Genomic DNA, 27056 nt, shown 5'->3' with positions numbered 1-27056 from the left:
GGAATCTGGGAACCAGAAGCTCAAATGCAGGCCTCTGCAAATTTCTCTTGTGCAGTTTTGCAGGGAATGGTCTGATCTCTGTTGCCAATATGTGTGCTTTGGATGAAAGGAGGTAGGTAGGCTACAGAGGTTCCCTTTCCAAAGAGGAAAATGTAGCTCAAGCAAGATAAAGTTACTACTGTAGTTTAACCATGGCAACAATTATTTTTACCCACACACCCATATAATAAGCACATAGTTGATGGTTACAATAAATTTTTATCTAAAATATAACAACACTTGGACTTTGTTAGCATAATATATTCAGGAAGATTCTCTTTTTATAATGAACATTTTCTATGAGTTCTCCTTTCAAAATAAAATAACATTAAACCCACAATTTGAAGCTATTTTTAGCACAGCATATGTAAATTTGTCTCCCATATTGGAATTACGACTTTTTCTTCCATTTCAAATATTTTGATTTAGAGACGGCATCTCGTTGTTATGATTAAGCATGAATATATTAGGAGTGCATGTTTTCCAACAGGCACAAAAGGAAAACAATGGAATTTCAAACTAGTTCATATTGTGGTCATAAAAGTCATTGTATAGTGAGAACCTTGGATTCACCACGATTCTGTGACTTCTTATGTTGCCTTGGATTGTCAGCCTCTCTGAGTTTCAGTTTACTCTCCTTAAGATAAGGAACTGGCTTGAGTAACCTCTAAAGTTTTTCTAGCTCTCTGAGATTATATAAACTGAGAACCAGTCAAACTGTATCAAACCACTAATAATTCAAGCAGAATGTAATTATTGTAAATATTATTGAAATATTTTTAGCTAAGAATATATCAGAGACATCTGAAGTTTCAAACATGAGTTATTAAAGGAAACCATGGAGTAATCATGGAGCAAGCCATATTACATACAATTCTTGTACAAACCTTACAAAATGTAGTCAAGAAGAAAAGAGGAAAATATAATCCAGATATAATCTTAACTCCAAGATAGTAACATTCTTAAAGTTTTAGTGGGTGGGGCAGTGGAGGAGGGTAAAAGTGGTGAAGGACATGGTCGGGGAGAAGAAGAGACAGATGGAGAGGACAATAAAGCTAATAAATGATGAAGCTGGTAGAAATGTGAATACATAGATGCAAATGAGGTAGATGATGTAGCTATAACATGCAATACTTATTTTTGAACTTGATTTCACACTTAAAAATAAATATTTTCTTAGATTATTAAGTATTTTTCAGAAGCAACATGATTAAAGACTGCTATACATAATATGCTATATATAGATATGTTCCATATGTTCCGTATGTATATTCATTATTTTTGTAACTTTATAAAAAATAACCTATATCTAAATTTTTACATATATCCATAATTTTAGGTACAATTCCTAGATATAAAAATACTATTAGAAGGTTATGAAAATTTTAAGACATGACAACAATAAATAAATCTAAGCATTAATTAATGCTTTATTAAGTACCTGAGACACAATTAATGTAAAGTTATGTTGTCTCTAGTATGAGGGAAGTAGGAGTGAGGATGCATCTGTCCTCTTGACCCTAATGATTGTAAGATTAGAGGTCTCTCTCTTGAGAAGTATTTCAGGATTCGCCATGCAAAGGTGTGAGAGGTCAAGGTCACTTGTCCTAATACGGGGCAACAGCAGCTGTCCTGATTTATTTGTTTATGTATGTATGTATGTATGTATGTATGTATGTATTTCATCTCTATTGTTGAAAGTATTGCATATGTCCCCTTTTACTCCCATTGACCCTTATAGCTCTGCCCACGCCCCCATTCCAGACCTCCACCACCCTACTTTCTGTGTCCATAGGTAATGCATATATGGATAGTTCTTTGGGTGGTCTCTTCCCACCCACCCACCTTCCCCCACCTTTCCTCTGAGATTCCACAGTCTGTTCCATGCTTCTATGTCTCTGGATCTATTTTGTTCAACAGTTAATGTTGTTCATTAGATTCCACATGTGATACTTCTCTTTCTCTGACTGGTTTATTTCGCTTAACATAATACTTTCCAGGTCCCTCCATGCTGTCTCTCTCAAAGGTAAGAGATCCTTCATTTTTACTGCTGCATAGTATTCACGGTGTAAATGTACCACAGCTTTTTTATCCACTCATCTACTGATGGGCACTTGGGCTGTTTTCAGAACTTAGCTATTGTAAATTGTGCTGCTATGAACATAGGGGTACACACATTCTTTCTGACTGGTGTTTCAGGTCTCTTAGGATGTATTTCTAGAAGTGGGATCACTGGATCAAATGGCGGTTACATTTTTAATATTTTGAGGAAACTCCACACTGTTTCCATAATGTCTGCACCAGTCTGCATTCCCACGAGCAGTGTACTAGGATTCCCTTTTCTCCACATCCTTGCCAGCACTTGTCATTTGTTGATTTGTTGATGGTAGCCATTCTGACAGGTGTAAGGTGAAACCTCATTGTCATTTTAATTTGCATCTTTCTGATGATCAGTGACTCTGTGAGAATTTTTTCATATGTCTCTTGGCCATCTGTATGTCCACTTTAGAGAAGTGTCTATTTAGGTCCGTTGCCCATTTTTTAATTGGATTGTTTCTTGTCCTTTGGTTAAGTTATATGAGGTTCTTATATATTTTGGATATTTATCCTTTATCAGATGTATCATTGCCAAATATGTTCTCCCATACAGTGGGCTCCCTTTTCATTTTGTTGATGGTTTCTTTTGCTGTGCAGAAGCTTTTTATTTTGATATAGTCCTATTTGTTTATTTTCTAATTAGTTTCCTTTGCCCTAGGAGATGTATCCATAAACATATTGCTATGAGAGATGTTTGAGACTTACATTTAAGTTTTTTATCCATTTTTAGTTTATTCTAGTATATGGTATAGGTTGGTGGTCTAGTTTCATTTCCTTGCATGTATCTGTACACTTTTCCCAACACTATTTATTGAAGAGACTATCTGGACTTTATTGTATGTTCTTGCCTCCTTTGTCAAATATTAATTGAGCCTAATGAATTGGGTCGATTTCTGGGTTTTCTATTATGTTCCATTGATTTATATGCCTGCTCTTGTGCCAATACCAGACTGCTTTGATTACGGTGGCTTTGTAGTATAATTTGATATCTGATATTGTGATTCCTCCAACTTGTTCTTCTTTCTAAAGATTGCTGTGGCTATTTGGGGTCTTTTTGGTTCTAGATAAATTTTGTATTATTTGTTCTAGGTCTGTGAAATATGCTATTGGTATTTCAATTAGGGATTTCATTGAATCTGTAGATTGCTTTAGGTAGTATAGACATTTTAATGATGTTAATTCTACCAACCCATGAACATGGTATTTCTCTTCTACTTGCTTACATTGTCCTCTATGTCTTTTGAAAATGACCTGTAGTTTTCCGAATACAAGTCTTTCACCTCCTTGGTTAAGTTTACTCCTATGTATTTTAATTTTTTTGTTGCTATGGTAAATGAAATTGTTTGTTTAGTTCCTGTTTCTGAGAATTCATTATTTGTGTATGAAAATGCCATCGATTTCTGGGTATTAATTTTGTATCCTACTACATTGCCAAATTCCTTTATTAAATCTACTAGTTTTTGTGGAGTCTTTTGGGTTTTCTATATATAATATCATGTCATCTGTGAATAATAATAATTTTCCTTCCTCCTTTCTTATTTGAATGCATTTTACTTTTTTTTTCTTGTCTGATCACTGTTGCTAGTACTTCCAGTACTATGTTAAATAGTTGTGGTGAAAGCAGACATCTCTGTCTTGCTCCTGTGCTTTTGCCCATTGAGTATGATGTTGGCTATAGGTTTGTCATATATGGCATTTATTATATTGAGGTATGAACTATCTATACCCACTTTGCTGAGAGTTTTTTATCAAAAATGGGGGTTGGACTTTGTTGAATGCTTTTTCTATGTCTATTGATATGATCATGTGATTTTTGTCTTTCAATTTGTTTATGTGATATATCACATTTATTGATTTGCAAATATTGTACCAGCCTTGCATGCATGGAATAAATCCCACTGGTCACAGTGTATGATCTTTTTAATACATTTCTGGATCTGATTTGCTAATATTTTGTTGAGGATTTTAGCATGAATGTTTATCAGGGATATTGGCTTGTAATTATCTTTCTTTGTAGTGTCTTTATCTGGTTTTGTAATTAGAATAATGCTAGCCTCATATAAAGAGGATAGGGGTGTTTGTTCCTCTTCAATTTTTTTTGTATAAGTTTGAGGAGGATAGGTGTTAGTTGTTCTTTGAAGGTTTGGTAAAACTCCCCTGTGAAGCCGTTTGTTTTGATTACTGCTTTTATTTCATCAGTTATTATTGGCTTATTCAGGTTTTCTGACACTTCCTAATCAGTTTTGGAAGATTGTATTTATGTAGGAATTTTTCCAATTCATCCTCATTGTGCAGCTTTTTAACATATAGTTTTTCATAGTATTTTCTCATAATTCTTTATTTTTGATAAAAACTCTCAGCAAAGTCGGTATAGATAGTTCATACCTCAACTGTTTCTCAGTTGTTACTTCACTGCTTTCATTTCTGATTTTAATTATTTAGGCCATCTATCTTTGTTTCTTGACCAGTTTGGCTTACAGTTCATCAATCTTATCTTTTAAAAAAAAAATAGCTCTTGGTTTCATTGATCTTTTGTATGTGTGTAGTTTTTTATTTTTATTTTTTTAGTCTCTAAGTCATTTATTTCTGCTCTAATTTTTATGCCTATGTTTCACTCTCTCTCTATTTCTTCTTCTTAGTACAGCAGTCCCTTTAGCATTTCTTGCAGTGCTGGTCTGGTAATGATAAACTCCTTTAGTTTTTTGGTTTTTTTTTGTCTGGGAAGCTCTTCCTTTCACCTTCTATTTTGAATGATAGCCTTGGTGGATATAGTAATCTTGGTTTTAGATCCTTGCTTTTCATTACCTGAATACTTCATGCCATTCCCTTCTAGCCTATAGAAATTCTGATGAGAAATCAGATGACTGAATTATGAGAGATCCTTTGTAGGTCACAGTTTGCTATTGTAGGTCTTGTTGCATTTAAGATTCTCTCTTTATCTTTAATTTTTGGTATTTTAATTATAATGTGTCTGAGCATGGGCCTGATTGGGTTCTTCTTGCTTGGGACTCTCTGTAGCTCCTGAACTTGTATGACGTTTTCCTTCACCCCATTAGGAAAGTTTTCTGCCATTATTACTTCAGACACTTTATCTACCCCTTGCTCACTTTCTTCTCCTTCTGATACACCACTATGTGAATATTGTTACGTTTCATGTCTAATAGCTCCCTTAAGCTGTCCTCCTGTTTTTTATTTTTTTTTTTCTTTTTGATTCTCTGATAGAATAATTTTTTTCTACCCTGTCTTCTAATTCACTTATCCAATCCTCGGCTTCCCTTAATCTGCTATGTATTCTTTCCCCTGTGTTCTTTATAGTATTATGTCATTATTTATAGTTACTATATCTTTTCTCATGTTGTTGAGTATTTTTGCCATCATTATTATGAATTATGTTCTGATAAATTTATTATCTCCATTTCATTTAGCTCTTTTTCTAGAGAACTCTCTTGTTCTTTCATTTTAGATTTCTTAATTTTTTCTTTTGTTTTTTGTCTCCCCATTTTGTCTGCCTATTTGGTTTTGTGCTTGGGTATTAGGTAGATCTGCTATGAGTCCCAATATCTCATGTAGACCAATATCAGATGCTGTTTGTGACTGGCCCGGAGTACCCTGTTTGGAGCTATCAGCAATGCACAGCTCTGGCTCCCTCTGCTGGGGCTGGGTGCCTTTAGAAAAGATGAAGATGTGCACCAGGGTCTGCTTTTCCTAGCCCCAGTCCCAGGATTAGATCAGACAAAGACTCAAAGCCTCCAGAGACCCTCCTGTACCTGCAGGCCCATTGACACTCAGTTTTGATTAGTCTCAGGCTATTGACCACAGTGGGGGGTGAGGTTTCTTCCAACAGTGTGGGACAACTGCTTTCCCCCCAGGCAAAACTGCTTGGATAGTAAAGGTTTGCCAGAGAAAGTTGTCCTCTGCAGTGGTAGGAATGACTCCGCACAGGAAACTGGGGTGTCTACCCTCCATACTCCAACCCCAGAGCACTAAACTTGACTTTTGCTCACACAGCTCCAGTCCACTCTGTCCTCCCTCTGACAGAGGCCAAGGTGAGTGGCTTCATAGGAAATTTTGTGTGTTAACCCTTTAACCCTTTAATTTTGTGCATTTCCAGCCCTCTCTAGCTGGCAGACTACAATCCAGCTACTTTTTGCAGCCAGATGTTCTGTCAGTACCTTTTTCAGTTCTGGTGCTCTAGGCTGGGGAGCCCAGCTTGAGGGTTAAACCCAAGAGTTCTCAGTGGAAAGTCCCCCAACCTCCAGAGCTGAGATATTTTTCTGGAACTTCAGCTGCTGTCTGTGGGAGCCCAGCTAGCCCTTTTGTGCCTCTGCACTTCCTAATGGTCTCTGTGCAGTCTCCACTTTCCATCCTTGGTTATCAGGTTCTCTTCAGCTAGTCTTCAGTTGATTATTCAGGCTGTTTTATCTGTATTTTAGTTGTATTTCCAGTTGGTCCTGGGAGAGTGTCAGTTTAGCTTCCACTTACTCCACCACCATTTTGGAATCCTCTGTATTTTCATTTAATTCATTACCATTCAATTCTAGATGGAAGTGAGTCAGGTCAAAGAAGAAAACAACAAAGATCACAGAGGCGAGGACTCTGCAAGAATGTAGATAAACCTTTTAATAAAGTCACAAAAAAAGTGACACTCTTAGTTTTCATTTCGGGCTCCTTACCCCCATCATATAGCTTCTAATACTCAACTCTTCCATGCTTCATCTTTGGTATCTTCTATGACTTTCAAAGAGGTAGGTTCACTGACATTTATTTTTCTTTTTTTAAACAACAAATATGAAGACATTATCTGAGCAGAAGGCCATCAGTTATAACAATTTTGCACTGTAAGGTCAACAATGGAAATATAAAGGACACTGTTCACTTCAAGGGAGGCTTCTAGTTTCTGGGTTTCACAACCCCATGTTTAGTGGCTTGTCCCTCTCATACTCCACTAGATATACAGGGTCCTACCTTCATTTTCTTAGGCTAACAGGAGTCCTTGAGCATTACAGGGGTGGGGCATTGATGGTGGGCAATAACAGGAAGTCCTGTGTTTTTTTTCTCCTACTCTTCTCCTGCCCCTTAAACATTATGTAAGTGCTGAATTCTATTTCTTTTGAGACAGATTCCATAGTTAATTTTCCACCTTAAGAAAATGAACCTTTCTTTCCTGTGAGTAAGGCAGTGATAAGCTTCAGTAGTAGCCAGACTGGCTGCATAGCTCCTTGAGAAGGCATGTGAATCATCATTTACTACAAGACTGTGCAAATTGCTACTATTATGAATCGTAATGTAAATATCTGATATGCAGGATGGTCTTAGGCGACCCGTGTGAAAAGGTCGTTCGACCGCCAAAGGGGTCGCGACTCACAGGTTGAGAACCGCTGGTCTAGAAGCTAAAGGTTTCTTATAAGAAGGGAAAATGTTAATCTTTGCTTGATAATGTTATTGGTGGGGAGAGGTCCTTGTCCCCACATGTTGTTCTTGGGAGTGGGCTTCTTGCAATATCCTGAGAAATGGAATTTTCTGAGAGTTACACAAGAGGTATTATAGAAAGTTTTATTTCTGTGGACTCAAACCCCTGAGTTACCAAGATTCCATTTCCCTTAGCCCTGCCATAGAAGAAGTGTAGCTGTGACTTCAGCACAGCTAAAATCAAAGCCAGTGTCCAGAGTTCTGTCCCATGGCATAGTCTAATCCAGCACCAGACTAGCTTAGTTTGTGTTCCCAGCTGCAGTCCATTAGTACATTGGGGTCCCCATGGCCACATGACCATGGAGGGAACACAAGCAGGAGCAAAGCCAAAGAAACCAGAGATCCAAGAGAGAGCTGAGAGAGACCTCCTTTGTTTGAGGGATTATGTATTCCCAACTGTTCATGGGCTTGCAGTGGTCCTGTCTACTCTGGCCAATGATCTGTTCCCAGGTTAGACTGACAGGCATCTTCCCTATGCCATCCCAACTTTACTGTGCATGTGCCCATTTTCCCCTTTGCCCAGTCTTCCTCCCCCCCCTCCCCCCCAATGATCTGAAGAGAATGGACTGGTGGTTCCCTGGGGAGTGTGAAATTGCAGCATCCTGGTGAAGCTGCCCAAATGACATGCCTATAATGGCTGGTCTTCCCTTTGCTCCTTTCCTATAAATAACTAGCTAGATACAATGGTATCAATATGAAAAGAAAAAGGGAGAAAATTTTAAGTAACCTATCAATAAAAATGTCTTTAATCCTCACTCACAGAAGTCTCCAGAAACTATTTCATTACTTAACCATCATCAATCAGCCTAGCCCTGTAAAAAGGACATTTATATTTGTAAGGGTAATCTCTATTTGTAAGGGTGTCTCCCTCAATGTACCAGGCCTGTCTTAGCTACGAAAGGAAAAGATACTCACATTTGCATAACAATTTTACCCTTATTTACTGTGCTTTTCCTGGCAACCTCCCATAACCCACTCTCCACTCCCAACATCTACTTTTGTCTAATGGTGGTATTTAAGGTGATGGCTTCCACCATGTTGACAAGTTACTCAGTTTTCCTGGGTGTCTCCATGGATATAGGAGGTATACATGTTATTAAACTTCAATTTGATTTTCTCCTGCTAAATCTGTCTTATGTCAATTTGATTATTAGACCAATCAAAAATCTTTGAAGGATAGAGAAAAATTTTTTCTCCTAGACAATATGATAAATTCACATTAACTACCATGCACATTTATAGTCAGACCTACTGTCCCCATATAAAGGGAGTTACACCAAAGGCATGACTGATGGTGTCCATGAAAAAACATCCAGACTTATAAAGAATTTATGAATTTATTTGAGCCAAAAGTGAAGACAATTGCTGGGAAGAAAAATCTCAAAGCTCCGCAAAATGAGAGTCTTGCACTTCATTTTATGCATTTGAAATTAAGGACGTGTTGTAGTCAGCGGGAACAGCATCAGGTGTTAGACTGGTGGGGTCAGACCAAGCTTGGTTTCAGCAACCTCGGTACTTGAGTTCTGGCTAGGTAAGAATTCAGAGCTAAGACTCTAACTATAAGAGAATATCTTATATAATAAAACCCTAATATGCAAATCAACTGAACAGTGGAACAATTGGTCACTATGACTTACACTAACCACCAGGGGCAGATGCTCAACGCAGGAGCTGCCCTCTGGTGGCCAGTGCACTCCCACAGGGAGAGCATCACTCAGCCAGAAGCGGGGCTCACGGCTGGCAAGTGCAGCAGCGGGGGTGGGAACCTCTCCCACCTCGTGGCAGCGCTAAGGACCCTTTGGAGGATGTTCGGCAGGTGGACATCCCCAGGGGGGTCCCAGACTCCAAAAGGGCACAGGCCTGGCTGAGCCTCCCCCACCTCACCCCCAGAGCATAAATGTCGTGCACCAGGCCTCTAGTTTATCTATAAAATCACAAAGGTAGAAAAAGTAATTCCTAGAAGAAATGGGCTTAGAAAACAAATTATAGAGGTAAAAAAAGGACCCTTGGAACTTGGGAGTGAGGAAGCTAATGGTAATGGGCCTGGGCAGGGAGGGGAAGGGAAAAGAAAAAGCATGGGTGTTCTCCCAGGAGGGAGAGTAGGCTGGGTCCTCTGTCCTAAGGATTTTAAGGGTGAAGATTTTAGGGGTGGTCCCAGGGGTAAAATACTCAGCAGCTTTCCAGGTGTGTCTTTTCAGGGTTGTGTTCTCTACTAATTGATTGGTTGACACTAGGGCAAGGGGTCATTATCCAATGCAGCTGATCCTGATGTCAGCCATGGGGTCACTTGTCTCTGGTTTTGCTTCTTTTCTGGGCCTGGAGCTGAAATACAACTGAGTCCTCAATGTTATCTCTAGGGAGGAAAGATCAGGGGGTCCAAACCTCATGACCAGAGATATGCTAGGAGAGGAAGTCACCCTGGGGGTGAGGTCCCACCCTACAATTGTCCTTTGCTAAGCATCTGAAGCTTTCCACTCTGGTGGCCTTCTGAACCTGACCCATTATCCTTGCTCTGCTCATGTCTGCCTAACTGCCTACCACAGAGGTAACAAGGAAGATTACATGAAGGTGGGAGAAAGCAAGGCAGGGATTGTGTTAGGTAGGAAGTTAGACATGAGTGGCTTGGGTGTGGCCTGCCCTGGGGTCCTGAACAGGGGTCGTACCAATATTGCCTGCAGACTGCCTCTCTATGGGCAGCCCAGCTGTCAGAAGTCTGCCAGTGGGGAGTTCAAAACCAGCCAGGGTAACCTGTCCTCCCCTAGCATATCACTGGTCATGCAGTTTGGACCCCAAATCTTTCATATTTCTGGTCAGGCAGTTTAGACCCCCTGACCTTTTCCTCCCTAAAGATAACATCTAGGCCTCAGTTGTATTGCTGCTCCAGGCCCAGAAAAGCAGCAAAACCAGACAAGTGATGCCATGGCTGCCTCAGGACCAGCTACACTGACTAATGACTCCCCGCCCTGGCACCGACCAGTCAGTGGAGACCACAACACTGAAAGAGCATACCTGGAAAGCTGATGAATATTTTATTAAGACCCTCCCATGACACCTCTCCTAAGATTTCCACCTGTAAGAGAAAATAAATATACTTAGGACAAGGACCCAGTCACTCTCTCCCTCCAAAAGCATGCCCATGCCATTCCTCCACAGGCACATATCCCCCAACCTCTAAGGGACCCCATGAGACTTCCAACCAGGGAAGCAATGGGCAGCAGCAGCTTGTCCCAGGCTAACCCCTTACCCTGACTCTAAGCCCCCTTTTCTCTGACTTCTCAGTGAGCTAAATCAGCCCCACCTCGGCTCTCCTGTTCCTATTTATATGCCCTTCCTTGTTTCACTGTCCTAAGTATATTTTTGCTATGGTCAATAAATTCTTGCTTGCTTTTCTACACTTTGTCTCTTGATTGAAATCATCCCCTCAAGAAGACGAGAACTGAGGTCCCAGCCAGTAACGCCGATCAGTAACAATTGGATTATAGGATAGTTAGCAAGATTATGAGCTCTCTTAAAGGTGGTTATTTCAAAGATGTGTTCATGGATGCACAAGAACAATGGACTGCGCTTGCTTAAGGCAAAGATAAGGCTCTTCCTAAAGAAGTTACATGCCTGCGTCATGGGTCATGACTACCCACCATGACCTACTAAGTCGAACCTATGATCATATCACCTTGTGAGGCTACTTTCTATAGAACCCCTTTTCATCCACAGAGGTGAGGGTTTTGTTGTTCACAAAAGATATTATCCTAGAAATTACATTCCTTAATCTGAAACATTAATTTAAAACATTATTTGGTGAATGAATATTGTTCTTAACTGCAAAAAGAAATAAATGTATAGAACAGATATTGTATTCTATATGCAATTTCATTCTTTAAAAGATATTTTAATTTCATATGCTATCACTTTCAAAGAGATAAAGTCAATTTACATAAAAAATTTCTAGTTGCTTCTCCTGATAAAAATTATATCCTGCCAACTCAATCATAACGCATAATGTTTCTCCTGGCAAGAATAACCCCTTAGAGACATTTATAAGAATTTCCCACAGAGTCATATTTCTGGGTACAAGTTATCCATTATTGTGGAAAAACCTCCTCAACACTAGTGATGGCCCAACTAGAAGCTGTATGGTTTTTAATGACTTATCCTCAGAAGCCCAGAACATCATGTTTGCCGCATTATATCAGCAAGTCACTAAATCAAGCCCTAAAAGCAAAAGGGGGAAAACTAGAAACCACTTCTCAGTGGGACAAGTACCAAATAATTTGTGTTCTTTAGTCTTTCTCTTAAGTCGTTAAGTCATTGGCTTTAAATCCCTTTCTAGATGCTGCCCTTGACCATGAACTTTCTCAAATAATTACTTACCCAGACTGTGTCCACTCACTCCTTAACTGCCTCTAAACTGGCATTAGCTCTCATTATTTTGCTTAAAGTTTTCTTGCAAAAGTCATTAATGCTCTTCACAATAGCAAATATAACGGAACAATTTCAGCATCCTTTTTCTTGATTCCTAAGGAGTTTTGACACAATTGAACACTTTCAATAAACACACTCTCCCTAGGTTTTTTATAATGAAAAATATTTTTATTGATTTCAGAGAGGAAAGGAGAGAAAGAAGAGATAGACACATCAATGATCACAGGGAATCATTGATCGGCTGTGCTCCATACTAGGGATAGAGCCGCAACCCTAGCATATGCTCTGACTGGGAATTGAACCGTGACCTCCTGGTTCATAGGTTGGTGCTCAACCACTGAGCCATGCCGGCCGAGCAGTTTATCTTTATTATTGAATAGACTGATGAATTCCATGGGCTTTTTGACAATGTACTCTCTGGTTTTCTTCCTGCCTCGCTGGCTGTTTCTCCTTTAGTCACTCCCTTTTTTCTACCCATGTTCCTCTTCCTCATCACCTCCATATTTCCCACACACACCACATTAATTGTTATCTTTAACTAATAATCAAATTCATTCATTTATCTTTATTTCTACTGCTACTAATTTAGTCAAAACCAAAACTCTTTTATATGTGATCCCCTGGCAGTAGCATCTAATTGGTCACTCACACCTTTTCCCCCTTCTAATCTGAGATTCAAATTACAATCTGAACAATGATTTCAAGATTGAAAACTGTTGTATTATTTTCCAATAAACAAAAAATAAGATTTTACAAAGACCTCCCTCACACTTACACGACCTAAAGTCTCAACTTAAATATCATGACCTCAGAGACAACCTCCCTCACCTGTCTTCCTAAATTAGGTCTTCCCATAATTCTTTCTCACACAAAATTATCATTTTTATCATAAAATATTTTATTAATTGTAATTCTATATCTCCTTGTTTATTTCTTTTATGTTGCCTTCAGTAGGTAGGATGTAAGTATGATGAGGGCAGGGATATTATTTTTTTCCTTTCACTATTTTTAGTATGATGGTGATCATTTTTTCCTTGGACTCAGACTACCTGATAATTATTCCAGATCTAAAACTAGCTATGACTTTGGGCAGGTTATTTAATTTCTTATGTATCTGTTCCCTTATCACAAAAATATGGATAATACCTAATAGGGTTATGGTAAAGTCTTAATTAAAAAATGCATGTTAAGAGTTTAGGAGAAAAAAGTGGTGGCAGAGTAAGTGTGAGCTACACTGAAAACTCAAAGAACCAAACTGGAATTACAACTAAAATACAGAAAACTCATCCTGAATAATCAACTGAAGACTAGCTGGAGAGAGCCCCGATAACTAAGGACAGAAAGTAGAGACCGCATATATATTGGTAGGTTGAAGTTCAGAGGCGTGAAAGGGCTAGCCTGGCTCCCACAGATAGCAGCTGAGGTTCTAGAGGGATATCTCAGCTGTGGGGGGTTTCCACTGAGAACTCTGGGCTTAAACCCCAACCTGGGCTCCTCAACCCAGAGCACCAGAACTAAGAAAGGTGCCCACATAACATCTGGCTGCAAAAAGCATCAGGGTTGATGTCTGCCAGAGAGAGATGGCTGGAAATACAGGCATCCTCTTAAAGGGCCAACATACAAAATTTCTTATGTATCCACTCCAGAGTGGACTGGAGCTGTGTGAGCAGAAGCCATGTTAGGGAGTTACGGAGTTATACCTCAGAAAGCAGACACCTGGTTTCCTGTGCTGAGTCATTCCCTCATGCTGTGGAGGACATCTTTCTCCAGTGGACCTTTGTTATCCAAGCAGTGATTGCCTAGGGGAAGACAGTTGCCTCACCTTATTGGAAAACTCCTTGCCCTACCTGTGGAGTTTCTGAGGCCCATTAAAAAACTGAAAATAACAACCAGCATGCAGACAGAAGCTATTGCCCCACACTGTGCGCAATAGCCTGGGACTAATAAAAATTGAATAGAATCAGCTTGCAGGCAGAGGAAGATCTCTGGAGGCTTTGACTCTTTGCCTGATCTAATTTGGGGTTCAGGGTTAGGAAAATCAGAACCTGATGCATATTTTGGTCCTTTCCTAAGGCACCCAGCCCAGAAGAGAGAGCCACATGCTCTGGATTGCTGTTAGCTACAAACAGGGTACTCAGGCCCAGTGTCTGACACTGTTCTGCATGAGAGATGGGGAGGCTTAGCAGATCTACCTAATTAGACACAAACCAAGACAGGCAGCCAAAATACACACAAAAAAACAAGTCCCAAATGAAAGCATAAGAGAATTCTCTAGAAGAGCTAAATAAAATAGAGATAAGAAATTTATCAGAAATAGAGTTCAGAATTATGATGGCAAAAATGATCAACAGCATGAGAAAAAATATAGTATCTATAAAGAAAGATATAGCATTAATAAAGAACACAGTGGAAGGGAATACACAGTAGATTAGGGGAAGCTGAGGATTGGATCAGTGAATCAGAAGACAGGGCAGAAAAAAAATCATTCAATCAGAGAAACAAAAAGAAAAAAAACAATTAAAAAGCAAAAGCACAGCTTAAGGGAGCTATGGGACAACATGAAACATAATAATATTCACACAATAGGTATGCCATAAGGGGAAGAACGTGAACAAGGAATGGAGAACATATTTGAAGAAATAATGGCAGAAAACTTTCCTAATGGGGTGAAGGAAAAATTCACACAAGTTCAGGAGGCACAGAGAGTCCCAAACAAGAAGAACCTAAACAGGACCATGCCCAGACACATCATAATTAAAGTGCCAAAAATTAAAGACAAAGAGAGAATCTTAAAGGCAACAAGAGAAAAGCAAACTGTTATCTACAAAGGATCTCCCATAAGGCTATCATCTGATTTCTCCTTAGAAACTCTACAGGCCAGAAGGGAATGGCATGAAGTATTAAAGGTAATAAAAAGCAAGGATCTAAAACCAAGATTACTATATCCAGCAAGGCTATCATTCAAAACAGATGATGAAAAGAAGAAGTTCCCAGACCAAAAAAAATGGCTAGAGGAGTTCATTACTACCAAGTCAGCATTACAAGAAATGCTAAATGACTGCTGTAATGAGAAGAAGAAAAAGAGAGAAAAAACTAGGCATACAGAATTAAAATGGCAATAAATAAGTACAAATCAATAATAACCTTAAATGTAAATGGATTAAATGCTCCAATCAAAAGACATAGGGTAGCTGAATGGATATAAAAAATGACTCAACTATATAACGTCTGCAAGAGACCCACCTCAGAACAAAAGATTCATACAGGATGAAAGTGAAGGGATGGAAAAATATTTTCCATGCAAATGGAAACAAACAAACAAAACTGGCATGGAAATACTCATATCTGACAAAATAGACTTCAAAATGAAGGCTATCACAAGAAACCTACATAAGGTCATTACATAATACTAAAGGGATTGATCCAACAAAAGAATATAACCCTGGGAAATATATAGGCACCCAACATAGGATCACCTAAATATATTTAAAATAACTTCTGGAAGACTTTAAAGGAGAGATCGACAGCAATTCTGTCACAGTAGGGTACTTTAACACCCCACTGACTTCACTGGATAGATCTTCCAGACAAAAAAACAAAAACAAACAAACCAGAAAACAGATTCTAAATGGTACACTGGATCAGATGGATTTAATTGGCATTTATAGAACATTTCACCCCAAAGCTAGATTCTTCTCAAGTACACATGAGTCATTCTCAAAGATAGAGCACATGCTATGACACAAAACAAGTCTCTACAAGTTCAAGAAGATTGAAATCATATCAAGCATCTTCTCAGATCACAATGGTATGAATTTAGAAATCAACTACAGTAAACATTAAAAAATATTCAAACACATAGAGGCTAAATAACATGTTATTAAACAATGAAAGGGTTAGCAACAAGATAAAGAAAAAAATGAAAAACTTTCTGGAAGCAAATGAACACAAAACAACCCAAAATAACCGGGACACAACAAAAGCATTCCTGAGAGGAAGTTCATAGCACTACAGACATACCTCAAACAAGAGAAAACAACAATAGACTATTTAACCCTACAGCTTAAAGAACTAAAAAGAGAACAACAAGAAAATCCCAGAGTAAGTAGAAGGAAGGAAATAGTAAAGATTAGAGCAGAAATAAATGCCTTAGAGAATAAAAAAATAATAATACAAAAAAAAGCAATGAAATGAAGAGCTGGTGGTGGAGGCCTGGTGTGGAGGGTGGGGATGGAATAGAAGGGGTCAATTGGGGGAAGAAAGGGGACATATTTAATACTTTCAACAATAAAGATTTTTTTAAAAATTTTAAAGATATTTATCAAAATTTGAAAAAAAAGAGCTTAGGAAATTATCTGGCATATAGCAGCTGCTCAACATATGTTTTCCTTTGATATTTCTATTATTATTGTCTCCTGCACAGTGTCAGGAACAAAGTTGGTGCTCAGTAAGTATTTAATGATTGGATGAATAAATGGCAAAAGTCAAGCATTGTTTTAAAGAAAGTATATTTCTGTGTGTTGTTCTGTATACAGTTTATATGTTTTAAAAGATATATTTTGAAATATAAGACAGTAGTATATTTGAAACTAAGAAAAATTATTCTTTTTACATAAGGCTAAATATTTCCTTTGCCTCAATGTTGGGTTTATATAAAAATAAAATATCTTGCTCCAGCCTGTTTGGTTCAGTGGCTAGAGCATTGGCCTGCAGACTGAAGGGTCCCAGGTTCAATTTTGGTCAGGGGTACGTACCTCAGTTGAGTTGCAGGCTCACTCACTTGCCTTGGTCAGTGTGCATGTGGGAGCCAACCAATTGATGTGTCTCTCTCACATTGATGTTTCTCTCTCTGTGTCTCTCCCCCTCCCTTTCACTCTCTCTAAAAAAATATCAATGGAAAAATTTCCTTGGGTGAGGATTAAAAAAACAAAAAAAGGCATACTTAATTTTTAACAGCTCATACAAAAGTTCATTTCAATTAATCCAAGTTGAGTGTTTACACATTTTTAATTATGACATTTTGATTAATGACTTTTTTCATACTTATGGTTTATTCTAAACTAAAATTAAATTATGCATGCTGATAAATCATTAAATTGCATTCACATACGTACATATTTTTAAAAATGAGGTCATTGAAAATAAATTCTCATGAAAGGACTATATTCATGGTATAATATTCTATAAGAAAAAACTTGACCTGTGAAATTAAAAGAAAAAGTTACCTCTTTAAGAATGAAAAGGAGAAAGGATAAAGTTTCTATTTCTTCATGGCATAATTAATGTTCCCAATTTAAAATATAATTTTGCTTTGCCTTTGATAGGCTAAAAAAAAATTTTCATAGCTGATAATCAGACATCATTTGTAGGGACGAATATAACAATATTACACTTTAAAAAACAAAAAGCAGGGATTTCCAAGATGGCGGTTGGCAGGGCAGCAGTGAGGAAGAGAGTGTGAGTGAGGGAGCAAAAGGGGTGTATGTGGACATGTGGTGTGTGCGTGTGTGAGTGAGGGACAGCTAGATCTCGCAGGACCTTTGGGGCCTGCAGACCAGGCTCTCATAGCCGGGCAGCCTCTGCTACCGCTGTAATATCTCTTGGAGCACTGGTTTTCCCACAGAGGCCACACCATCTTGAAGGGAAGAGTGGCTGTGACTGGGAGCCCAGCCTCACCTCCACCCAGGGTGCTCTCAGACACCACACGGGATCCTACAGCCACTCCGGCCAGGGTCCTGCTGCCTCAGCTGCTGACTCACAGACACTGGGACTCCAGCCTCCCCAGCTGATGGCTCCTGTGAGTTCCAGAGGGCACTCCTCTCCCCCCAGCTAGATGCCTTAGCCCCGGGCACCACAACCCCACGCACATGCGCAAGCAGCCCTGGGCTCAGCCACAGGCACAGGCACTACAACCACTCCAGCAGGTGCATAAGCAACAGCCACCTGCTACCATGGGAGGAGCAGCCACTGCCCACAAGCATGTAAACAGCTGAACTTTATGCAGCAGCCTCAGGAACCACAACTGCTCCAGCAGCTTCCACAGCTGCCACCACCTGCAACCACCAGAGGAGCAGCCACCGCCCATAACCACACAAGGAGCAGTTGCCCCATGACCGCCTACCGAGGAGCGACCACTGGCCATGACTGCGCAAGGAGACCCACCCCGTGACCATGTGAGGAGTAGCTGCCACGTGACCGCTCAAGGAGCAGCTGCCCCGTGAGGGGCCACCCCGCAAGCAGCCACCACCTGTGACTACCCAAGGAGCAGACGCCTCCTAGACTGCCAGAGGAGCAGCTGCCACCCACAACCATGCAACCCACCACCAAGCCCACCACTGCAGCCGCAGTCCCTGTGTGACTCAACTCCTAGATCCTTTGGCGAGAACAAAAATGGGGAGACAGAAGAACAACTCCCAAAGGAAAGAAAAGGAGGAATCGCCAAAAAAGGAACTAAATGTAACAGAGGCATGCAATCTGTCAGAAAAAGATTTCAGAGTAAGGGTCATACAGTTTATAAACTGGATGGACGAAAAAATCAACAACCTATGGAGGAATCAGGAGGAAATAAAGAGTGATATAGCTACAATAAAAAACAATATGGAAGCTTTCAATAGAAGACTAGGAGAAGCGAAGGACCAAATTAGTGAATTAGAAGATAAGGAAGCAAAACACACCCAATCTGAACTGCAATTGGAGAAAAAAATCAAAAGACAGGAGGAGATCCTGAGGGAGCTTTGGGACAACAAAAACAAAGCAATATATGAATAATAGGGATGCAAGAACTACAAGAAGAGGAGCAAGGGTTAGAAACTTATTTGAAGAAATAATGTCAGAAAACTTCCCCAATTTGGGGAAGAAAAAAGTCACACAAGTACAGAGAGTCCCAAACAGATGAACCCCAAAAGATCAACACCAAGACACATCATAATTACAAAGGCAAACATTAACAATAAAGAGAGAATCTTAAATGCTGCAAAGAGATACAGATAGTTACCTACAAGGGGCCCCCATTAGATTATCAAATGATTTCTCAATGGAAACATATCAGGCCAGAAAGGAATAGAAGGAAATATACAAAGTGATGCAAAGCAAGGGACTGAATCCAAGGATAATCTATCCAGCAAGGCTATCATTCAAAATTGAAGGGGAAATCAGGAGCTTCCCAGAAAGAAAAAAAAAACTAAGGAAGTTTATAACTACCAAGCCACAATGCAAGAAATGCTAAAGGAACTGCCATAAAAAGAAGAAAAAAGGGGGTGGGGAGAGAAGGAACACAAGCACAAAAAATAAAAATGGCTACAAAGAAGTACCTATCAATAATGTAAATGCTCTAAATGCTCCAATCAAAAGACATCAAGTGGCTGCATGGATAAGAAAATATGACCCATATATATGTGGTCTACAAGAGACCCACCTCAGAACAAGAGACTCACACAGACTGAAAGTGAAAGTATGGAAAAATATCATTCAGGCAAATGAAAATGAAAAAGAAAGCTGGGGTAGCAATACTTATATCAGACAAAATAGACCTCAGAGTAAAGTCCATAACAAGAGATAAGGAAGGCCACCTCATAATACTAAAGGTATCGATACAACAAGAGGATATAACCCTGATAAACATATATGCACCCAAAGCAGGAGGACCCAAATACATAAAAAAACTTCTGGAAGATATCAAGGGAGAGATCGACAGCAATACGATCATAGTAGGGGACTTTAATACCCCACTGACATCACTGGATAAATCCGCTAGACAAAAACTCAGCAAAGAAACAGCAATCCTAAATGACTCACTAGATCAGATGGACTTAATTGACATCTTCAGAACATTTCACCCCAAAGCTACAGAATATACATTCTTCTCCAGTGCACATGGAATATTTTCAAAGATAGACCACATATGGGGTCACAGGTAAAGTCTCTCCAAATTCAAGAAGATTGAAATAATAATCTTCTCAGATCATAATGGAATAATATTAGAAATCAACTACAATGAAAACAATTAAAAAAAAATTCAAACTCTAGGAGGCTGAATAGCATGCTATTAAACAATGATTGGGTTAACAAAGAGATCAAAGATGAAATTAAAAACATCCTGGCAATGAATGACAATAAAAACACAACAACCCACCAGAACCGGTTTGGCTCAATGGATAGAGCGTCGGCCTGCAGACTCAAGGGTCCCAGGTTTGATTCCGGTCAAGGGCATGTACCTTGGTTGTGGGCACATCCCCAGTAGGGGGCGTGCAGGAGGCAGCTGATCAATGTTTCTCTCTCATTGATGTTCCTGGCTCTCTATCCCTCTCCCTTCCTCTCTGTAAAAAATCAATAAAATATATTTTTAAAAAAACACCATGCAATAGCTGACTTAAAAAAAAAAAAAAAAAACACCCAAAACCTCTGGGACACAGTGAAAGCAGTCCTGAGAGGGAAATTCATAGCATTACAGGCCTACCTCAAAAAACAAGAAAAACTAGTAATAAATTATATAACTCTACAACTTAAAGAATTAGAAAGAGAGCAACAAGAAAAGCCCAGAGTGAGCAGAAGGAAGGAGATAATAAAGATTAGAGCAGAAATAAATGACATAGAGACAAAAAAACAAAAGATCAATGAAACTAGGACAGTGATGGCGAACCTATGACATGCGAACTCATTTTTTTGGTTGATTTTTCTTTGTTAAATGGCATTTAAATATATAAAATAAATATCAAAAATATACATCTTTGTTTTACTATGTTTGCAAATATCAAAAAATTTCTATATGTGACACAGCACCCGAGTTAAGTTAGGGTTTTTCAAAATGCTGACATGCCAAGCTCAAAAGGTTTGCCATCACTGAACTAGGAGCTGTTTCTTTGGAAGGATTGATGAACCTCTAGCCAGGCATACCAAGAAGCAAAGAGAAAGGACCCAAATAAACAAAATCAGAAATGAAAGAGGTGAAATAACAACTGACTCCACCGAAATACAAAAGACTGTAAAAAAAAAAAAAAATACCATGAACAACTCTACTCCAACAAACTAAACAACGTAGAGGAACTGGACATATTCCTAAAAAAATAGGACCTTCCAAAACTCAATCAAGAAGAATCAAAATATCTCAATAGGCCAATAACTAAGGAGGAAATTTTAGCAGTCATCAAAAAGCTTCCAGCAGCTGCCCTAGCCAGTTTGCCTCAGTGGATAGAGTGTCAGCCTGCAGACTGAAGAGTCCCAGGTTCGATCCCAGCCAAGGGCACATGCCCAGGTTGTGAGCACAATCCCCAGTAGGGGGCATGCGGAAGGCAGCTGATCAGTGATTCTCTCTCATCATTGATGTTTCTATCTCTCTCCCTCTCCCTTTCTCTCTGAAATCAATAAAGAAATATATTAAAAAAAAAAAAAAAAAGCTTCCAGCAAACGAAAGCCCAGGACCACACAGCTTCACAGGAGAGTTTTACCAAACACTTAAAGAAGAACTAAATCCTATTCTTCTCAGACTATTCCAAAAAATTCAAGAGGAAGGCACACTTCCAAGCTCTTTCTATGAAACCAGCATTACCCTAATCCCAAAGCCAAAGACACCACAAAGAATATGGGAAGTTGCCTATTGTCTTCACTAGCAGAGAGGTGTAGACAAGAAACCCAGAAGGCTGGTGACCCTTAAGCCCTGGCAAAGGTCAGAGCTATATAATGACTGTTTAGTCAAGATAATGGTAGCTGAAGCAACTTCCCCACCAGTCATATAAATTTTTACTGATAAGATAGTCTGTCTGTTACTAGAAATTGCCTGCCTAAGGGCTATAGGTATATCCAAATTGAACAAAAGGATGGCAAGGCCTAAACCCAAGCAGAGTTTTTCCTCTTGCATTAGGCTCCTGCCTGGCCCCTAATTTCCAAATTATTATTTCTTGTCTCATCTCTGTCATTTAAGTGCGGCCCCTCTTCCAGAGCCCAAACCCTGAACCATGCAGGACGTGGGTCTTCACATCTGGTGCCCAACTGCATTGCAAAATTTCCAAAAGCCTCTTAATATTATTTAAATTTTAAAAAAAAGAAGGGGTTAGTGGAATAATCACCTGTGAGTAAATTACATCAAGAAAATTTTTTACTTTAAAAATTAATTTTCACTTGTAATGCTGAAGACAAGATATCCATGAAAACATACATGGTGTCAATAAGAGCCAAAGGAAAATGTTTGGGCACAATGAAAAGAAAAAATCCCAAGTCTAATTTATAGAAAAAATTCCTTTATTAACCTTTGGTCGAGAATATGTTTGTATATTTCCAGAAAAACTCCTCCAAGCCCGTGTGAATTCCTGCAACAATGAATCCGAGAGAGGAACTGACCAGATTACTCCAGCCACAGATACCATGGCCCTCAAACAACACACTGAAGATAAGAGGAGAAACAGTCCAGAGATGGAAATGGTGAAGACTCCTTGCCATACTAGCAGTCAGCAGCTATGCGTCCCTGCAGATTGCCCAGGATCAAGGCAGAGAAGGTCAGACCTGCATTGCCATTTTGTCCACCATCCAAAACTAGAATATCATTTCTGGCATGTACACATAAGAAACTGTTGGACATTGAAATTGAGACTCAAAAAACTGTTGGCCCAGGAAGAAACTTACTACAGACTGATTCCTTGGATGCCTGGCAGCAATTTTAAAAGGACATGAAAGAATTTAACCCCTCCCACTGGATCTCATTGCATTTGCCTCTCAGCATAACCAGTATTGCTTGTCTCATTTTTGTTCTATGTTTATTTCTAGTCTGCAGATGCGGAATGAAGAGTTTTAAAAGGATTCAAGCCCTTCAGGCAGCATTCACCTTTCAAGATTTACTAAGGAAAAGAAACGGGGGATATGTGGGAAGCCGCCTATTGTCTTCACTAGCAGAGAGGTGTAGACAAGAAACCCAGAAGGCTGGTGACCCTTAAGCCCTGGCAAAGGTCAGAGCTATGCACCAACTATTTAGTCGAGACAATGGTAGCTGAAGCAACTTCCCCACCAGTCATATAAATTTTTACTGATAAGATAGTCTGTCTGTTACTAGAAATTGCCTGCCTAAGGGCTGTAGGTATATCCCAAATTGAATAAAAAGATGGCAAGGCCTAAGCCCAAGTAGAGTCTTTCCTCTTGCGTTAGGCTCCCGCCTGGCCCCCCAATTTCCAAATTATTATTTCTTGTCTCATCTCTGTCATTTGCGTGCGGCCCCTCTTCCAGAGCCTGAACCCTGAACCACATAGGACATGAGTCTTCACAAAGAAAGAGAATTACAGGCCAATATCCCTAATGAACATAGATGCTAAAATCCTCAACAAAATCCTAGCAAATTGGATACAGAATTACATTAGAATGATCATACACCATGACCAAGTGGGATTTATTTCAGGGATGCAAGGCTGGTACAATATCCATAAATCAATAAATGTAATTCATCACATAAACAAATTAAGAGATAAAAATAATATAAGCATATAATAGATGCAGAAAAGGCATTTGACAAAATCCAACACCCTTTCCTGATAAAAACTCTCATCAAACTGGGTATAGAAAGATCATACCTCAACATAATAATAGCCTTATATGACAAACCTACAGCCAACATCATACTCAATGGGCAAAAACTAAAACAATTTCCCCTAAGAATAGGAATAAGAGAGGGATGCCCACTTTCACCACTCCTGTTCAACATAGTACTGGAAGTGCTAGCCATAGCAATCAGACAAGAAGAAGAAATAAAAAGCATCCAAATTGGAAAAGAAGATGTAAAATTATCATTATTTGCAGATGACATGACATTATATATCTACACTAATAAAAGAGAAACATGGTAATTGGCATACGACCGCTACCCTTTTCATTGGCTAATCAGTGAGTATATGCAAATTAACTGTCAGCCAAGATGGTGGCCGGCAGCCAGGCAGCTGGAAGCGAACATGAGGCTTGCTTGCTGCAGACTCCAACGTTCCCCGCCTGCCTTGCAGTTTGAAACAGAGCCGGCAGTTTGAAACATTCTAACAAATATAGAAGCTAAACAAACTGCCGGGATCTCAGAGATGAAGTTATACATTGTTTCGATTATAGAACGCAAACAAACCAGCGGAAGCCTCAGAGCTAGAGCCAGAGCTAAAGCTGGCCCAGAAGAAAAAAAAAGAAAAAGAAAAAAAGGAGCGGTTGGGAGCTTCAGTTAATCACCAGCCTTAAGGCAGCCCTCAGCCCCTCACCCAGACGGGCCAGGCACCCCAGTGGGGACCCCCACTCTGAAGGGTGTGTGACCAGCTGCAAACAGCAGTCATCCCCTCATCTAGGCTGGCCAGGCACCCCAGTGGGGACCCCCACCCTGATCCAGGACGCCCTTTAGGGCAAACCAGCCGGCCCCCAGGCCTCTATCCTATATAGTAAAAGGGTAATATGCCTCCCAGCAATGGGATCAGCAGAGCCGCGAGGCCTCCTGGCACAGGATCAGCGTGACAGGGGGCAGCGCCCAAACCCCCTGATCGCCCTGCGGCTCTGTGTGTGACAGGGGGCGGAGCCACAACCTCCCTATCTGCCCTGCTCTGTTCGTGACAGGGAAGGCGCCCCAACCCCCTGATCAGCCCTGCTCTGTGCCTGATAGGGGGGAGCTCCCCAACCCCCTGATCGCCCTGCGGCTCTGTGTGTGACAGGGTGTGGCACACCAACCCCCTGATCGGCCCTGCTCTGTGTGTGACAGGGTGCGGTGCCCCAACCCCCCACTCCCCACGGGCCCTGCTCTGTGTGTGACAGGGTAGAGCCATAACCTCTCCATCAGCCCTGCCCTGAGTGTGACAGTGGTGGCGCCCCAACCCCCTGATTGGCCCTGCTCTGTGGGTGATAGAGGGTGGCACCCCAACCCCCTCCACGAGCCTTGCTCTGTGTGTGACAGGGTAGAGCCATAACCTCCCCATTGGCCCTGCCCTGAGTGTGACAGGGTGCAGCACTCCAACCCCCTGATCCGCCCTGCTCTGTGTGTGACAGGGAGCGGTGCTCCAGCTCCCCTATCAGCCCTACTCTGTGAGTGACAGGGGGGAGCTCCCCAACTCCCTTATCGACCCTGCTCTGTGTGTGACAGGGTACGGAGCCCCAACCCCCTGATTGGCCCTGCTCTGTGCGTGACAGGAGGTGGCGCTGCAACCTACCCATCGACCCTGCCTCGAGTGTGACAGGGGGCGGTGCCCCAACCCCCCAATCGGCCCTACCCTGAGTGTGACTGAGGGTGGCATCGCAACCTCCTGATCCGCCCTGCTCTGTGCATGATGGGGTGGCGCCCCAACTCCCCAATCGGCCCTGCTCTGAGCCTGACCAGGGGCTGCACCTAGGGATTGGGCCTGCCCTCTGCCACCCGGGAGCAGGCCTAAGCCAGCAGGTCGTTATCTTCCGAGGGGTCCCAGACTGTGCGAGGGCACAGGCCGGGCTGGGGGACCCGCCCCCCCCCCCCCCCCCAGTGCACAAATTTTTGTGCACCGGGCCTCTAGTATATATATATATATATATATATATATATATATATATATATTCCTAAAGACTCCATCAAAAAACTACTAGGACTAATAAATGAATTCAGAAATGTAGCAGGATACAAAATTAACACCCAGAAATCTATGGCTGTTTTATACACCAATAATGAACTATCCAAAAGATAAACTAAACAATCCCTTTTATTATTGCAACAAAAAATTAAGATACCTAGGAATAAATTTAACCAAGGAGGTAAAGGACCTGTACTCAGAAAATTATGGAAAGCTGAAAAAAGAGATAGAGGAAGACATAAACAAATGGAAGAATATACCGTGTTCATAGATTAAAAGAATCAACATCATTAAAATGTCCATACTACCCAAAGCAATCTATAGATTCAATGAAATCCCCATTAAAATACCAACAGAATACTTCAAAGACCTAGAACAAACTCCCCCAAAAATTATCTGGAATAAAAAAGACCCTGAATAGCTGCAGCAATCTTGAGAAAGAAGAACAAAGCTGGAGCAATCACAATACCAGACATCAAGTTATACTACAAAGCCACTGTTCTCAGAACTGCCTGGTACTGGCACAAAAACAGACATATAGACCAATGGAACAGAACAGAGAACCCAGAGATCGACGCAAGTCATTATGTTCAATTAATATTTGACACAGGAGGCAAGAGCATACAGTGGAGTCAAGACAGTCTCTTCAATAAGTGGTGTTAAGAAAATTGGACATATACATGCAAAAAAATGAAACTAGATCACCAATATACATATACCATACACAAAAATAAACTAAAAATGGATAAAGGACTTAAATGTAAGACGTGAAACCATAAAAATCCTAGAAAAAGCCATAGGCAGCAAAATAGCAGACATTTGTCATAGCAATATCTTTACCAATACAGCTCCTAGGGCAGTGGGAGCTAAAGAGATATAAACAAATGGGACTATATCAAAATAAAAAGCTTCTGCACAGCAAAAGAAACCATCAATAAAACAATAAGAAAGCCCACTACAAGGGAGAACATATTTGCCAATGTTATCTCCGATAAGGGTTTAATCTCCAAAACTTATAGGGAACTCATACAACTTAACAAAAAGAAAATAAACAATCCAATCGAAAAAAATGGACAAAGGACCTAAATAGACATTTTTCGAAAGAAGACATACAGAAGGTATGAGACATATAAAAACATGCTCAAAGTCATTAATCATCCAAGAGATGCAAATCAAAACAACAATGAGGTATCAGCTCAGACCTGTCAGAATGGCTATGATCAACCGATCAACCAACGATAAGTACTGGAGAGGATGTGGAGAAAAAGGAACCTTCTTGCACTGCTGGTGGGAAGCAAACTGGTGCAGCCACTGTGTAAAACAGTATGGAGTTTCCTCAAAAAACTAAAAATGGAACTCCCATTTGACCCAGTAATCCTACTTCTAGGGATATAACCCAAGAAACTAGAAACACCAATCAGAAAGGATATATGGCCTTGACTGGTTTGGCTCAGTGGATAGAGCGTCGGCCTGCGGACTGAAGGGTCCCAGGTTTGA

The sequence above is a fragment of the Myotis yumanensis genome, unplaced genomic scaffold (assembly GCF_028538775.1).
Source record: "Myotis yumanensis isolate MYYU_CA2020_CCGP unplaced genomic scaffold, mMyoYum1.0.hap1 SCAF_2, whole genome shotgun sequence".
NCBI lineage: Eukaryota > Metazoa > Chordata > Mammalia > Chiroptera > Vespertilionidae > Myotis > Myotis yumanensis.
Note: the sequence above shows the minus strand (reverse complement) of the source record.